General features: G+C 46.0%; 1 pseudogene; it reads right to left on the minus strand.

Moving 5' to 3' along the window:
- Window positions 1-487: 487 nt before the first annotated feature.
- On the minus strand, window positions 488-8,004 carry LOC109482692 (annotated as a pseudogene).
- Between the last annotated feature and the right edge of the window lie 2,779 nt (window positions 8,005-10,783).

Raw genomic sequence — 10,783 nt, forward strand, 5'->3', positions numbered from 1 at the left:
AGATTGGAAAACGATAATCATGTCGCAGAATGCCAAAATCCATTCCAAAGGACAAGAAGAAAGTGAAGGAATGAAAATTAAGAGTCTATTATTCACCATGCCAATAATATATCATTCTGTGTGTTCAACCTTCATGACCTCGTAGATTTCATAGTGCGAATGAAGGCAACTTTTTTTGCCAAAATTTTTTTTATTCCCACGTGCACGCTCGCATAGGTTTTGGGGGGTTACGTACAGAGAATTTCATCCATATAATCAAATCAACATGGCCTTACGATGATACACATCTCTGCCACTGAGCACTGTCCTTGGTGCTGAACGCCCGGTTATCTACAACCCGCGCACGGCTGAAACCTGCCCAAGCTTCCATCGTAATTTTATGGACAAACTGCGTTTTCAAACAGGATAACAGAGGACAGCTTGATGTATGTTTGACTCAACTTTTACGAGGTTCCATTGATGTAGATGTCTCCATCTGTGTCTGATACTGATATGACAAAAATGGCCAGGCATCACAGTGAACATATGGATATTGTTGATTTTTATCTTGCATGATGCTATACTAGTATTTCAAGAGGTACAATATATCACTGTTTATGGCCAAGTGCATCTTTTGTGTGGTGGCTAGTTGTTAACGGATAATGCGATTCAAATATAAGTCTACACGAAGTCAAAGCTCAAGAAGTACAGACACAGAATTCAAAGCTCAAGAAGTACAGATACAGATATACTCAAAAACACCAATTTTTAGTGTTCTTGTCATGTTTTTGTTCTTGTGTGTCAATTCTACCATATGATGTCCGTGTGCCCCTTTCAGTGCATGGGTGACATGTTGGCGACCATGCAGTGTTGTATCCTGTCGTACACGTGCGCGATCCGGTCTGCCATGGTCCTGCCCAGGTCAATCTTGGGCGGAACGGCCGGCAGTAGTCCGGCCAGCGGCTCGTGGTCAGCCACCGTCCGCAGGAGGAAGTCCAAGGCTCCGGTACCGAGACTGTGTAGCTCCTTTACCCGCTTCACCGTCGATCTCCGAAACAGACACATCCGCTCTAACATAAATCTGCACGTGTGTAAAAAGAGAGGTTAGAGAGAGGACAGAAATGCACGGAGAAGATGTTGCACAAAACACTATGTAGTGTAAATGTTGCTACGCTCTAATTTTCTTTTGTAGTTTACAGATAGGGTACACTTTTTCCTTTGTTGTGTCAGCTTTTTCTGTAAATTGTCTTTCCTTAAGAGCTTCTTAAGTGCACCTTTCTCCAGTATTTATTCTGTCACCCAATTTTCCACAACTTGGCGCTCACTATCAGACTACAGCTACTTTTCTAGCCACGTGCAGTAACAGCCTGAAGTCTCACTGGACACTAATACAATGTGATTTCCCCACATGTGGATGCGCACGCCTGGTTTTCACACATCGTTCAGAGCCGAGGCTTCGTTTTCACGACCATCTTAGCGGGCCAATTTTCCAGATTTGGTTTGGACTCCGTCGAGCCTGAGTGACCACAAACCCGCGATGATCGAACGCAGCGAGCTCGTGGAATCGATCTTGACCATGAGTAAGTGCCATTAAGGGGAATCCAATAAGTGGCTAACGATTTACAAAAACCGACGTGGTCAGCTGTAGACAAGTGGCTTAACCCGCCTGTCCGGTAGTGTATGGCTCAGAATACTGTTACTGTAACTTCACCTGACTTACAGCGCTATTCACAGTGTACAGAAGTGGTGGGGTCTGATCCACACGCATGACCCGAATGTAAATACATCTGTCACTATTCACACAACCTGCACTGACTGGTTTATGCGGTTCCAAACATGAGGTAGAATTTGTTCTGGTCCTCACCTGTGGAATCGGGTGAATCTCTTGCCATTTCTTCTGTCTTTAAGTAACATGTACCCGTCAATAAGTCCGCTTTCGTTGTCTGAAAAAAGATTGAAACAGAAAATTGATTTTGAGCGTAGTGATGTGGTGTGCTTTGCTGTGTTGTGTTGTGCTGTGGCTTGCAACTTAACTGCAAATTTGCTGTGTAAACTCATGACTGTCTTTTTCACACGCACCCTCACACACAATCATCCTGTTCCGTTTCTGTATAATAATATTTTGATAACAATTACTGAGAACGCCTTTGTTACATTACCGTAGACCTACAAGCTCTATATTCGTCTGACTATTGCACCAGACTTTTGATACATACAGGCACAGCACATCATAAAACGATCTTATAAATGGCCCGCAGGTGACCCTTGAAATTGTTGATGTACGGTCATTCTAGCAATGCGATGTCTTCATGAGTTGCAGCTCCTCACCGATTAGCCAGATGGCGCCATCGTGTTTGGACTTCTGGAGGTTGTGGATGTAATTCCTCATCTGGGCCGGGTCGTTGTTGAGGTCGGCTGCGTCTTGGTTTGACGCCACTCTGAAAGCATTGCAAAAGTAGGTCAACACATATAAGGTATGGTACCACGATATATCTATACACGCATTTTTACAACATCAACCAGTTGGCACAGTTGGTACCATTCATTGTTACAACATTTCGTAAACTTAACGATTCTATCAAGAAGATGCAACGAGGAATATAGTCTGGAATATCCATACATGTATGCATTTTCCACGTATCTATATCGGTACAGACACAGGGCGAAATGATGAATGGATTTAATCAAGGACATCGTAATACAGAGGCCTAGCTTAACCAGAGTCCTGCCAGTGATCTGTTTTATAGTCAGGAATATTCACATCGATCAATGGAGCGTGTTGCATCTGCCGTCAGGCGAGTTGGCGCCTTTCTACATGGCTGAGTTTTGTAGCCCAATACTTCAGGCGCTGTCAAGATAAGTCAAGCGGTTACATAGATAGATGGTATAAGTTAGGTGATTTACGGTCGAAGTAAGATGTACAATGCAATTTTGTTAAATTCAAAACTTGTACATGTACACACTGTCTGTCTGTCTGTCGGCCGGTCGGCCAGTCTTAGAGACCCACTTTTTACGGAGTGTTTTAAAACAGATAGTTTTTGGGTGTGAGTGCTACCGCATTGAACCATAGACTCCAGTGAACCACACACATGACCACGGTAACAAGTTGACCATGACGTAACAGACCTGTCGGAGTTGGCAGTGATGTAGTCCAGCACGATTAGGTCGCTCCACTGTACCAGCTCCAGCAGCTGTGCCTCTCCCATCGCCTGGAGCCGCCGGTCCTGTCCTGACACCTCCCCCTGCAGGAGAGCAGCAGGCATCTTCCCTCTGGTTAGGACACCATAAATACGGTATCAATGGATGGCATCGGTTATCATACTTTCATCACCTACCCTCCACCAGGCCTTCCAACGGGTGTATGGATGATAGAATTCGACAAGAAATGAGAAATATTCATGAGAAGAATCAGTCGACGTTAAATCCAGCAGTAGAGACTGACTTGTCTGTGAATATAGTTTACTTGGTTTTGATGTCGAACCTACATCAATTTATCATACTTTGCTAAATCCTTTGGTGGTAAATGCATATATGCATTTACCACCAAATATATATATAGTTTCTCGCCGTTTTGAAACAACAGATGTCAGGAAAGTTGATACCTCTGCAAAGAGTCTATCCAGCGAATGAGCGCCACCAGGACGCCCTGTTCCCACTGCATGATGGGTAGCAGGGGTAGGACACCTGACCACAGGGGTACAGTACCGTTCACCATCGCAAGGACAACAGGTGGTACGTGGTCTATGCCCAGAAGACGGCCCAGGTAATAGGAGTACAGCTCGCCTTAGGACAAGAAAAATGAAGATTTTGCAATGAATTCCTGCCTAAAGCTTTCGTCATTATCGCCATAATGTACTGCTGCAGAACACTGTATTATGGTTATAATATGAGAACTTGATGCCAGTTTACACTACAGTACAGTACAGGTCTACCTACCCTGGATCTGCAGCATGAAGGGGTGCCTGTACCGTGCGCAGACCGTGGACCCGTCAGACAGTCTCAGGTGTTTGTTCTTGCCCTGTCCGCACGTCCGCCATGTCGCCCTGTGCATGGACGTCACCCGGGACTTCCTCGTCCTGTCTATCCAGGCGTCAGCTTCGGCCTCACTGAACCCTGGGATGTACAAGACTCATACTATTGTAAGTTTCTCCACGTTACGTATACGTTTATAATACCTGACGTCATCGAAATTTAGCATCATTTATTTTACCTTCTACCAAGAGACCCAAAACCATATTTGTGTGCTTTCAAGAAAAAGTACTTCAATGTAATTTTACGGTAGCCGTGAAGACCTTTCTAGTAGTATTTGCAAATTAATTCCCAAACGATGTATCTTAAGCGTGTGTGAAACCTTTGGGAAGGGCCTTCTCTAGTTCCCTGGACCAGAAGATGCCGTCCTCGACGATCGGAAAGCCGTGTCGGTTCTCCAGCGTGACCCTGCGCCTCCTAGCGGCCCGCTGTTCCCCTGCTGCTCTTATCGTCGCACGGGTCGGTTTGGCAGTGGTCGGTGCGATGGGGCCGGGTCTCCGGTGTGATGGGGTCTTAGTGAAGACCGACGCCGAGCCCGGAACATCCGATTTTCCCCTTCTGGTCTCTTCAGTCTGTATGAGGTGACGTGTCCGCGGTAGGAAAGGCAAGCGGCGACTCATCTTAGGTTACATACAAGCTTACATTCATTTAGACCCCAGCATTTATGTTTATTTTGCACCCATGATGTTGAAGAAAAATATCAAGTACATGTACAGTCACATACGAGGACAGGATATGCCGTCAGGAACGTGCATGTTCAGATCGTAGGTGCCGTCATTCTATACACCAAAGTACGGTAATCTACAAGCAGATATTTTGAGAAAAACCCATATACTAAGATCAGACTTAACACGTAACCGATACATGTACAGTGAAACGAAGTCTCACCTGTTCAAATGTCTGTGCCATGAGATACACTGCTGGCACCGTTACCAACACATACACACATATCAGAAGTAGGCCCAGCTGTGGGCCCAATGAGCTTCCCCTCCCAGTCTCTCTGTAGTTTCCTTGCTGGTATAATTTCATGGCAAAGTTTTGCTAGTGTTTAGGACGGGCAAACCAATTCAAATTGTATAGGACAGCGGATGTGTGTTAAACTGGCGTTAGATGTTCGATCGGCTCTTTCGCCTGGGGCAGAAAAGACATTATCTACACAAATACATGTACAACAGATGGGCGGTCGTTTCGAACGGCGTCGTCATACAACAAATTAACTCACACTTTTCATAGCATTTTGAAAGAAAAGGCACTGCTGCATTCGCTCAACAAATGTCATTTTAATCGAAATAAATAGCAAGTTCTCTTTACAAATGTACAGCATATTGTACAGCATATCTCTATCCCTTACCACGTTGCTCCCTCTCTACTCGCGTATGCCGTGTTTCTAAAGCCACTACGTCCACACCAGGTGTGGGTTCCACCTAAGACGGTAAGCTGGTGAGGCTTGACTCGCTGGGAGACGGGCTGAGTGAACTGACGCTGCCCGTGACGTTGACAGAGGTCTCCAGGTACCGACAGATCGGACACTCGTCCACGCTCCTGCCGGTGGGACATGCCCACCGCCCCCTCTCGTTCCCAGCGTCCTCAGGCGGCAGGTCTAGTGTCGGGATGACGGGCCTGTCTGGTGGTCTTGTCTCGTCACTGGGAAGACACATGACACGTATATGTTGTTTTCTTTTCCCAAATACGACAGGGGATACATATTACAGCTAGCGTCATTTGAAACATCATCCTAATGCAAATTCACCTGAGATTTTATATAGATGTAGCAGTACAGATGATGAACGTTGTTATGACATTATACTAGGTTCGTTTTATATTTTCTCCGTTGTTATAATCCTTGGGAACAAATAACGTTACTTATCTAAATTAAAAGCAAATATACCGTATGACAGATTCTCTGCTCCTCTTTCTTTTCGATCCGGAAAAATAGTTTTCTCCTAATAAGGGCTGTCTATTCGTTGTCATGGCAACTGGATAGATGGTACCGACGTCCACGGAGCCGTCTGCAGGCGTGTCTGATGCCGCCTGCACCGAGATGCATCCTGGGTAACCCTGTTCTTCCCGCCAAGGCCTCGAACCCAGCGGCTCAGATAAAGAGTCTTGTTTTATCCTGACAAGTTCGTTACGACTCGTCTTTCCTGAGACTCGGTCCGGTCTTTCCCGCTGATACAGCTTCATGTCGTTTCTGGTCAGGTTGAATATCCACCTCAGACGGAAATGTTTCCTACGTAACGCACAGAATCAGAAACAAAGAGTCGATGGTCATCCACATCCGTATGTGCAGCTGTATACACCATTCTGGTGTGGTCACACATATGCTGTATGAATCTGTACAATGAAAACGATAAGAATGCTAGAAATTCTGACAGATGTTTCAGCTAATTAATTGTCTTCGGCCTTGTTGTGTGATCAGTGATAACTGTATCTGTAACGTACTGACCCCTGCTTCCAGTACATGACGGCCCAGACGATACCCAGCAGCACGGTTGTCAAGGCGACCACTGCACACGGCACCACCACCATGGCCGCCAGCCAGGCCGACTCGTCTTTGCTCTTTCTCTGACTTTTGGCCTTTTTCGCGGTTTTTACTGCATGTTGTCCGATATGCCAGGATCTGTATTTCCCTACCAACGATTCAAAACAAAACTCTGTTAACGTTGCTAGATACTCACATTTGGCACACACATACATACACACAAACAAACAAACAAACAAATCCAAACATAACTAAGGGTATGTTGAAGGCAAGCATATACATGTATATAACTATGGGGCGCATGGAACGCATTGATGACATGTCTACAAATAAATTATTTTTACACTAACATACGGCTTACAATGTAGATCCCTTTTTCTCCTTGCCGATATGGCATCATGCTGCTCGTCAGCCGTGGTCTCGTCGCCGCCGGCGCCATGTTCCACCAGGAAGGACGCCCTGTGGTGCTGGATCATGTCATGGAAGGGGTTACTCAGGAACAAGTTGTTGACATCGTGTTGTCGAACCTCTGCTACCTCGTCGGATATTCCTGAACAGAACATGTACAACACGTGGAGAAGTTGTCTGGTGATTCTTCTAGCACCAAAGTAATATCTACACAAAACAATCTTTCCTCTGTCTTCCTTGAAAAAAGTTTTTGAGTGATTGACCAAAGACATCCGCCGTCCTCAGAATGGCGGTGCAACGCAGACAACGAAGTTGTAAGGCTATATGATACGCTACATGCCGTACGTTTAAACTTTATACTATGTACTTGCTTTTACCGTACGAGCTTCAGTATATTGGTTTCAGAGTATATCCAGAGTATAACTCGAGGAATCGTGGTTCATTGAGAGTTGAAGAAGGAAAGAAAAGCCCAGGCCACTGCTATACTGTACTTACTGTCCGCCACATCTGGCCGGTTGATGTCGCGGAGTCTGAGGACGATGTGAGGCCAGTCCACCCGGCGGCCCTCCCCGTGCCGCCAGGCCCGCAGTCGGGACAGGCAGTCGTCCGGCGACTGGACACGAGGCTGACCGTCGGGCGAGCCGGGGAAGTCCTCGGGCAGCTCAAAGGTGACGACACGAAGCGCCATCAGGAAGAGTTGGCACTCCGCCGGGGTGAGGTCGTTCGCTATCTCTATCCACTCCGCCTGCATCCTCTCATCATGTTCTGTACAGGTAGGAGCAATCTATGCTAGAATGCCTGCTGTTTGAGCCCGCTTTTAAAGCCTAACTCTATGACAGACTTAGACTTGAATATTTCTTTCATAATCAAGTTTCATAATCTTGAGACGCTGTTGTAGTTCTACAATATCGTTTGTTGAAGTCAGACGAACATTATATCTCAAGAAATACAGACCTATATAACCTATTCCAACAGAATAAGGGCATTTGAGATATTTTGAGGCATCATTTTGTGGCTGTAGTTTACTTCATGTCACTCACCTGACGCAGCTAGGACGTACCAGATGATACTCCAGTACAGAATTACCAGGTGTTTATGCAGCATCATAGCGGTGTAGATACAGTAACACCCAGACCGCTGTCATTGCTGGCGTATGTTATTTTTTGTGGATGATGACCGGGTCTTAATCTACACAGGATTGAAAGAAGCCCTAGTAGTGAGACTGCCATTTCATCTACACATGTTTATGTTCGAACACCATGTTTACTTGTTGCCTCCTTGGTAACAACTAGCCCTGTTGAACATTGTTCGATGCCCTACGTGTAGAATATCTGCTGGGATGGACAATCTACAACAACGGGCAAATAGCGTATTTTCATCAGCCAAGATTAGAGATGATGTAAAAGAACACATACACAACATCCTTGTAATATTGTCATGATCTACGATTAAAAAAAAAAGGATGTCTTGAAATTTCACGCCCGTGACCCAGACTGACCTCCGGACGTGTTTTCTGTGGAGACGTCCTTGGTGCTGAAATGCAACATTGCCGTCGAGCGGTCACGTGGTTCGGAGCGTCATCTAGCGGCACTACACTCCCTCGGCAGCTTCTAGTAGTATCATTATGAAGAACAGAAACATTTACGTAGGGAAAGGGACAGATCATCGTTTAGAGTAGCCCTTGGCGTCTCTTCTTTGTTTAGTGTAATCAAAGTCCTCTGTGACACTTGGAACATGTGCGTCACAGATCACAATGTTCTTTTGTTCCGATGACACTACATGGAACCGTGTTCCATTTTGACGTCGGGACTAATTACGTCATACTCGAACACAGTTTTCCTTGGTTGCGGAGGTAACGCATTATTCGAACAGCAAATAAGAACAGACCGTTACAGTTGGTGAAGGACGAAAAACAGTTTTTTCCGCCCCGTGATATCGGCTCATCCACGGTAAGACCTTACAAAATCAAATCACATGTGTTCGGATTTTGACTAAGGAAGATAAGGACATGCCGTGAATGATTTGTGTGCGTTTTGAAAACATTTCTGCTCATCTCCTCTGCTTACCATGGAATATAAGAATCACTCGGTCGAGTGGTTGGCGATTCTGAACCAAAGGTTCGAATGTGATTCACTGTTTACTTCACGTATCATCCCAGTGATCCCTCCAGTTAAATACTCATCTTTTACTCGTTGGTTTGGCACATACATTACTTACTGTCGGTGTGAATACCGCTGCCTTCCTATGTCTTCCCTACCCGCCCAGTAGGCGTATTTATCCTCGGAAACGTTCTCATCGCCAAAGCATGGTTACTTCCTAACACAGTAAAGATGGCGACGCAAACCTGTACCAAAATTCAGACCTGACAACTCGTTTGTGAAATGATTACCCATATAGTGATTTCAAACCTTTTCTATGTGGCAATGCGTCTTCTTACAACACGCATGAATGATGACACGTACTGAACTAGTCGCTGAATTTGTCTCCACCCTTGAGGCGTAGACAAAAATGTCGGTCCCGTCCAAGACCCACCTTGCCATGCCCTTGTGTTTGGGCGCCCATGATTGACAGCGTCATTATCGCCCGTAGATGTTAAGTAAACATGGCAGGTCGCTGACATGGTGTGATGTAGACTGAGTAGTTTATGTACGTTTGTCTCTGTGTGCTGGCAGCGGGGAAGACATGGAAGGCCACCAGGAGTCAACATTAACTCTGGCAGCAACTTCTGTTCTGAAAACGGGGGGAAACTTGGCAGTCAGGAATTGAAGGATATCAACATGCATAGAATCAACACTGGCGTACGCCACTGACTTCATGTACGGCGCCGAAAAGACGAGGAGAAAACCAAGGATAGCTAAAGGAAGTACGGAGACTGAACCGCCGTGGTTATAGATGCCTTCCACTCCTCCTGACAAGTTGCTTGTCTTGCCTCCTGGGCCCGTTCTTGTCACCTTCCTGCTATTTGCTCTCCCCAGTCTTGTGGGCGACTCCGTGGCGACACTGTGATGGTTGGGGATGAGTGATGGGCCGGGGGCACTTGTTTGTCAAATCACCGAGCACCAGACGGCTTGATGATTATTTTCAGAAAACTTCTGAGGCATGCCAAGCCCGCGGATGCTCCGAAGTTTTGCGGGGTGAAAGTGGTGTTGGGGGACATCCGCTTGCAATCGATACCCGAGCACTTTGGCACCAATTTGCTTCTTAATCGCCCCAAGACAAAACTTGGCCGGAAAAGTCATTAGCGCCCGTCCCAGTATGTATACATACGTTTCCCTTACCTAACAATACACACGTGTGTTTGGTCGTGCTTGCCTGTACCATTACCCACATGTTGTACCGCGGACATGTGGCACAGAAACACAAATGTCAAACCCCGCTTTTTCTTTACTTTTGCTTTTCCGCTTCTCCAAACTTTCCGCTGCCATCCCCCACAATGTCTACAAACTTTACGGATTAGAAGTCGTAAGGAAAAGTAGGCGGTAACCTGTGGCTAACTTTCTCTGGGTAAAATATGGGAGCGGAAATGTTGTTTTCCTCTCTCGAAAAGAGACACAAACACAGCTCGGTGGGGTCCGGAGAGCGTGAAAACGATCTACCCACTAATTGAAGAAAATACAAACTGTGCGCTCCGGCTTCTGTGCTTGGAACGACCGCCCGCGTTCCGATGTACTGTTTTGCAAACACTCTCTCCATGCATCTATCCCTAGAACCAACTAACGAGGTCCTTTCTCTGTGAAGTGCCGTACAAATATCTTAGCTGACCTGACGTCTAAGATTTATCCTCCAAGTAAGTAGCGTTTTAGTTTTGAGCCGTTCCGCCCATTCTAAAGCACTTGATGGGAGAGAGCAGCTTTACGAATCTGCGAACTTGGTAAACGACAAGCT

This window comes from Branchiostoma belcheri, unplaced genomic scaffold, assembly GCF_001625305.1.
Source record: "Branchiostoma belcheri isolate BF01 breed outbred unplaced genomic scaffold, Haploidv18h27 scaffold11, whole genome shotgun sequence".
Classification (NCBI taxonomy): Eukaryota; Metazoa; Chordata; class Leptocardii; order Amphioxiformes; family Branchiostomatidae; genus Branchiostoma; species Branchiostoma belcheri.